Here is a 6966-nt window from a genome sequence, read left to right on the forward strand (position 1 = left end):
GTACTCTACTGTACCTCCACTGGAGGGAAGTACTTTAATGTAGCCTGTACTCTACTGTACCTCCACTGGTGGGAAGTACTTTATGTAGTCTGTACTCTACTGTACCTCCACTGGAGGGAAGTACTTTAATGTAGCCTCTACTGTACCTCCACTGGTGGGAAGTACTTTAATGTAGCCTCTACTGTACCTCCACTGGAGGGAAGTACTTTAATGTAGCCTCTACTGTACCTCCACTGGAGGGAAGTACTTTAATGTAGTCTGTACTCTACTGTACCTCCACTGGAGGGAAGTACTTTATGTAGCCTGTACTCTACTGTACCTCCACTGGAGGGAAGTACTTTATGTAGTCTGTACTCTACTGTACCTCCACTGGTGGGAAGTACTTTATGTAGTCTGTACTCTACTGTACCTCCACTGGAGGGAAGTACTTTATGTAGCCTGTACTCTACTGTACCTCCACTGGAGGGAAGTACTTTATGTAGCCTGTACTCTACTGTACCTCCACTGGAGGGAAGTACTTTATGTAGTCTGTACTCTACTGTACCTCCACTGGTGGGAAGTACTTTATGTAGTCTGTACTCTACTGTACCTCCACTGGTGGGAAGTACTTTATGTAGCCTGTACTCTACTGTACCTCCACTGGTGGGAAGTACTTTAATGTAGTCTGTACTCTACTGTACCTCCACTGGAGGGAAGTACTTTATGTAGCCTGTACTCTACTGTACCTCCACTGGTGGGAAGTACTTTATGTAGCCTGTACTCTACTGTACCTCCACTGGTGGGAAGTACTTTAATGTAGCCTGTACTCTACTGTACCTCCACTGGAGGGAAGTACTTTATGTAGTCTGTACTCTACTGTACCTCCACTGGTGGGAAGTACTTTAATGTAGTCTGTACTCTACTGTACCTCCACTGGAGGGAAGTACTTTATGTAGTCTGTACTCTACTGTACCTCCACTGGAGGGAAGTACTTTATGTAGCCTGTACTCTACTGTACCTCCACTGGAGGGAAGTACTTTATGTAGCCTGTACTCTACTGTACCTCCACTGGAGGGAAGTACTTTATGTAGCCTGTACTCTACTGTACCTCCACTGGAGGGAAGTACTTTATGTAGCCTGTACTCTACTGTACCTCCACTGGAGGGAAGTACTTTATGTAGCCTGTACTCTACTGTACCTCCACTGGTGGGAAGTACTTTAATGTAGTCTGTACTCTACTGTACCTCCACTGGAGGGAAGTACTTTATGTAGTCTGTACTCTACTGTACCTCCACTGGAGGGAAGTACTTTATGTAGCCTGTACTCTACTGTACCTCCACTGGTGGGAAGTACTTTATGTAGTCTGTACTCTACTGTACCTCCACTGGTGGGAAGTACTTTATGTAGTCTGTACTCTACTGTACCTCCACTGGAGGGAAGTACTTTATGTAGCCTGTACTCTACTGTACCTCCACTGGTGGGAAGTACTTTATGTAGCCTGTACTCTACTGTACCTCCACTGGAGGGAAGTACTTTAATGTAGTCTGTACTCTACTGTACCTCCACTGGTGGGAAGTACTTTATGTAGCCTGTACTCTACTGTACCTCCACTGGTGGGAAGTACTTTATGTAGCCTGTACTCTACTGTACCTCCACTGGTGGGAAGTACTTTATGTAGTCTGTACTCTACTGTACCTCCACTGGAGGGAAGTACTTTAATGTAGTCTGTACTCTACTGTACCTCCACTGGAGGGAAGTACTTTATGTAGTCTGTACTCTACTGTACCTCCACTGGAGGGAAGTACTTTATGTAGTCTGTACTCTACTGTACCTCCACTGGTGGGAAGTACTTTAATGTAGTCTGTACTCTACTGTACCTCCACTGGAGGGAAGTACTTTATGTAGCCTGTACTCTACTGTACCTCCACTGGAGGGAAGTACTTTATGTAGTCTGTACTCTACTGTACCTCCACTGGAGGGAAGTACTTTAATGTAGTCTGTACTCTACTGTACCTCCACTGGAGGGAAGTACTTTATGTAGCCTGTACTCTACTGTACCTCCACTGGTGGGAAGTACTTTAATGTAGTCTGTACTCTACTGTACCTCCACTGGAGGGAAGTACTTTAATGTAGCCTGTACTCTACTGTACCTCCACTGGAGGGAAGTACTTTATGTAGTCTGTACTCTACTGTACCTCCACTGGAGGGAAGTACTTTATGTAGTCTGTACTCTACTGTACCTCCACTGGAGGGAAGTACTTTATGTAGCCTGTACTCTACTGTACCTCCACTGGAGGGAAGTACTTTATGTAGTCTGTACTCTACTGTACCTCCACTGGAGGGAAGTACTTTATGTAGCCTGTACTCTACTGTACCTCCACTGGTGGGAAGTACTTTAATGTAGCCTGTACTCTACTGTACCTCCACTGGAGGGAAGTACTTTATGTAGTCTGTACTCTACTGTACCTCCACTGGAGGGAAGTACTTTATGTAGTCTGTACTCTACTGTACCTCCACTGGTGGGAAGTACTTTATGTAGCCTGTACTCTACTGTACCTCCACTGGTGGGAAGTACTTTAATGTAGTCTGTACTCTACTGTACCTCCACTGGAGGGAAGTACTTTATGTAGTCTGTACTCTACTGTACCTCCACTGGAGGGAAGTACTTTATGTAGCCTGTACTCTACTGTACCTCCACTGGTGGGAAGTACTTTAATGTAGCCTGTACTCTACTGTACCTCCACTGGAGGGAAGTACTTTATGTAGTCTGTACTCTACTGTACCTCCACTGGAGGGAAGTACTTTATGTAGTCTGTACTCTACTGTACCTCCACTGGTGGGAAGTACTTTAATGTAGTCTGTACTCTACTGTACCTCCACTGGAGGGAAGTACTTTATGTAGTCTGTACTCTACTGTACCTCCACTGGAGGGAAGTACTTTATGTAGTCTGTACTCTACTGTACCTCCACTGGAGGGAAGTACTTTATGTAGCCTGTACTCTACTGTACCTCCACTGGAGGGAAGTACTTTATGTAGTCTGTACTCTACTGTACCTCCACTGGAGGGAAGTACTTTATGTAGCCTGTACTCTACTGTACCTCCACTGGAGGGAAGTACTTTATGTAGCCTGTACTCTACTGTACCTCCACTGGAGGGAAGTACTTTATGTAGCCTGTACTCTACTGTACCTCCACTGGTGGGAAGTACTTTAATGTAGTCTGTACTCTACTGTACCTCCACTGGTGGGAAGTACTTTAATGTAGTCTGTACTCTACTGTACCTCCACTGGAGGGAAGTACTTTATGTAGCCTGTACTCTACTGTACCTCCACTGGTGGGAAGTACTTTAATGTAGTCTGTACTCTACTGTACCTCCACTGGAGGGAAGTACTTTATGTAGTCTGTACTCTACTGTACCTCCACTGGTGGGAAGTACTTTATGTAGTCTGTACTCTACTGTACCTCCACTGGTGGGAAGTACTTTATGTAGCCTGTACTCTACTGTACCTCCACTGGTGGGAAGTACTTTAATGTAGTCTGTACTCTACTGTACCTCCACTGGAGGGAAGTACTTTATGTAGTCTGTACTCTACTGTACCTCCACTGGAGGGAAGTACTTTAATGTAGTCTGTACTCTACTGTACCTCCACTGGTGGGAAGTACTTTATGTAGTCTGTACTCTACTGTACCTCCACTGGTGGGAAGTACTTTATGTAGCCTGTACTCTACTGTACCTCCACTGGTGGGAAGTACTTTATGTAGCCTGTACTCTACTGTACCTCCACTGGAGGGAAGTACTTTATGTAGCCTGTACTCTACTGTACCTCCACTGGAGGGAAGTACTTTATGTAGTCTGTACTCTACTGTACCTCCACTGGAGGGAAGTACTTTATGTAGCCTGTACTCTACTGTACCTCCACTGGTGGGAAGTACTTTATGTAGCCTCTACTGTACCTCCACTGGAGGGAAGTACTTTATGTAGCCTGTACTCTACTGTACCTCCACTGGTGGGAAGTACTTTAATGTAGTCTGTACTCTACTGTACCTCCACTGGAGGGAAGTACTTTATGTAGTCTGTACTCTACTGTACCTCCACTGGAGGGAAGTACTTTATGTAGCCTGTACTCTACTGTACCTCCACTGGTGGGAAGTACTTTATGTAGCCTGTACTCTACTGTACCTCCACTGGTGGGAAGTACTTTATGTAGTCTGTACTCTACTGTACCTCCACTGGAGGGAAGTACTTTAATGTAGTCTGTACTCTACTGTACCTCCACTGGTGGGAAGTACTTTATGTAGTCTGTACTCTACTGTACCTCCACTGGAGGGAAGTACTTTATGTAGTCTGTACTCTACTGTACCTCCACTGGTGGGAAGTACTTTAATGTAGTCTGTACTCTACTGTACCTCCACTGGAGGGAAGTACTTTAATGTAGTCTGTACTCTACTGTACCTCCACTGGAGGGAAGTACTTTATGTAGTCTGTACTCTACTGTACCTCCACTGGAGGGAAGTACTTTATGTAGTCTGTACTCTACTGTACCTCCACTGGAGGGAAGTACTTTAATGTAGCCTGTACTCTACTGTACCTCCACTGGAGGGAAGTACTTTAATGTAGTCTGTACTCTACTGTACCTCCACTGGAGGGAAGTACTTTATGTAGCCTGTACTCTACTGTACCTCCACTGGAGGGAAGTACTTTATGTAGCCTGTACTCTACTGTACCTCCACTGGTGGGAAGTACTTTAATGTAGTCTGTACTCTACTGTACCTCCACTGGAGGGAAGTACTTTATGTAGTCTGTACTCTACTGTACCTCCACTGGAGGGAAGTACTTTATGTAGTCTGTACTCTACTGTACCTCCACTGGAGGGAAGTACTTTATGTAGTCTGTACTCTACTGTACCTCCACTGGTGGGAAGTACTTTAATGTAGTCTGTACTCTACTGTACCTCCACTGGAGGGAAGTACTTTATGTAGTCTGTACTCTACTGTACCTCCACTGGAGGGAAGTACTTTATGTAGTCTGTACTCTACTGTACCTCCACTGGTGGGAAGTACTTTAATGTAGTCTGTACTCTACTGTACCTCCACTGGTGGGAAGTACTTTAATGTAGTCTGTACTCTACTGTACCTCCACTGGAGGGAAGTACTTTATGTAGTCTGTACTCTACTGTACCTCCACTGGTGGGAAGTACTTTATGTAGTCTGTACTCTACTGTACCTCCACTGGTGGGAAGTACTTTAATGTAGTCTGTACTCTACTGTACCTCCACTGGAGGGAAGTACTTTATGTAGCCTGTACTCTACTGTACCTCCACTGGAGGGAAGTACTTTAATGTAGCCTGTACTCTACTGTACCTCCACTGGAGGGAAGTACTTTAATGTAGCCTGTACTCTACTGTACCTCCACTGGAGGGAAGTACTTTATGTAGTCTGTACTCTACTGTACCTCCACTGGTGGGAAGTACTTTATGTAGTCTGTACTCTACTGTACCTCCACTGGTGGGAAGTACTTTAATGTAGTCTGTACTCTACTGTACCTCCACTGGAGGGAAGTACTTTATGTAGCCTGTACTCTACTGTACCTCCACTGGAGGGAAGTACTTTAATGTAGCCTGTACTCTACTGTACCTCCACTGGAGGGAAGTACTTTAATGTAGCCTGTACTCTACTGTACCTCCACTGGAGGGAAGTACTTTATGTAGTCTGTACTCTACTGTACCTCCACTGGAGGGAAGTACTTTAATGTAGCCTGTACTCTACTGTACCTCCACTGGTGGGAAGTACTTTATGTAGTCTGTACTCTACTGTACCTCCACTGGTGGGAAGTACTTTATGTAGTCTGTACTCTACTGTACCTCCACTGGAGGGAAGTACTTTATGTAGCCTGTACTCTACTGTACCTCCACTGGTGGGAAGTACTTTAATGTAGTCTGTACTCTACTGTACCTCCACTGGAGGGAAGTACTTTATGTAGTCTGTACTCTACTGTACCTCCACTGGAGGGAAGTACTTTATGTAGTCTGTACTCTACTGTACCTCCACTGGAGGGAAGTACTTTATGTAGTCTGTACTCTACTGTACCTCCACTGGAGGGAAGTACTTTATGTAGCCTGTACTCTACTGTACCTCCACTGGAGGGAAGTACTTTATGTAGCCTGTACTCTACTGTACCTCCACTGGAGGGAAGTACTTTATGTAGCCTGTACTCTACTGTACCTCCACTGGTGGGAAGTACTTTATGTAGTCCTGTACTCTACTGTACCTCCACTGGTGGGAAGTACTTTAATGTAGCCTGTACTCTACTGTACCTCCACTGGAGGGAAGTACTTTATGTAGTCTGTACTCTACTGTACCTCCACTGGAGGAAGTACTTTATGTAGTCTGTACTCTACTGTACCTCCACTGGAGGGAAGTACTTTATGTAGCCTGTACTCTACTGTACCTCCACTGGAGGGAAGTACTTTATGTAGCCTGTACTGTACCTCCACTGGAGGGAAGTACTTTAATGTAGTCTGTACTCTACTGTACCTCACTGGTGGGAAGTACTTTATGTAGTCTGTACTCTACTGTACCTCCACTGGAGGGAAGTACTTTATGTAGTCTGTACTCTACTGTACCTCCACTGGTGGGAAGTACTTTATGTAGTCTGTACTCTACTGTACCTCCACTGGAGGGAAGTACTTTAATGTAGCCTGTACTCTACTGTACCTCCACTGGTGGGAAGTACTTTATGTAGCCTGTACTCTACTGTACCTCCACTGGAGGGAAGTACTTTATGTAGCCTGTACTCTACTGTACCTCCACTGGAGGGAAGTACTTTATGTAGTCTGTACTCTACTGTACCTCCACTGGTGGGAAGTACTTTATGTAGCCTGTACTCTACTGTACCTCCACTGGAGGGAAGTACTTTATGTAGTCTGTACTCTACTGTACCTCCACTGGTGGGAAGTACTTTATGTAGTCTGTACTCTACTGTACCTC

Source organism: Electrona antarctica (genome assembly GCF_951216825.1).
Source record: "Electrona antarctica genome assembly, chromosome: 12".
NCBI classification, from domain to species: Eukaryota; Metazoa; Chordata; class Actinopteri; order Myctophiformes; family Myctophidae; genus Electrona; species Electrona antarctica.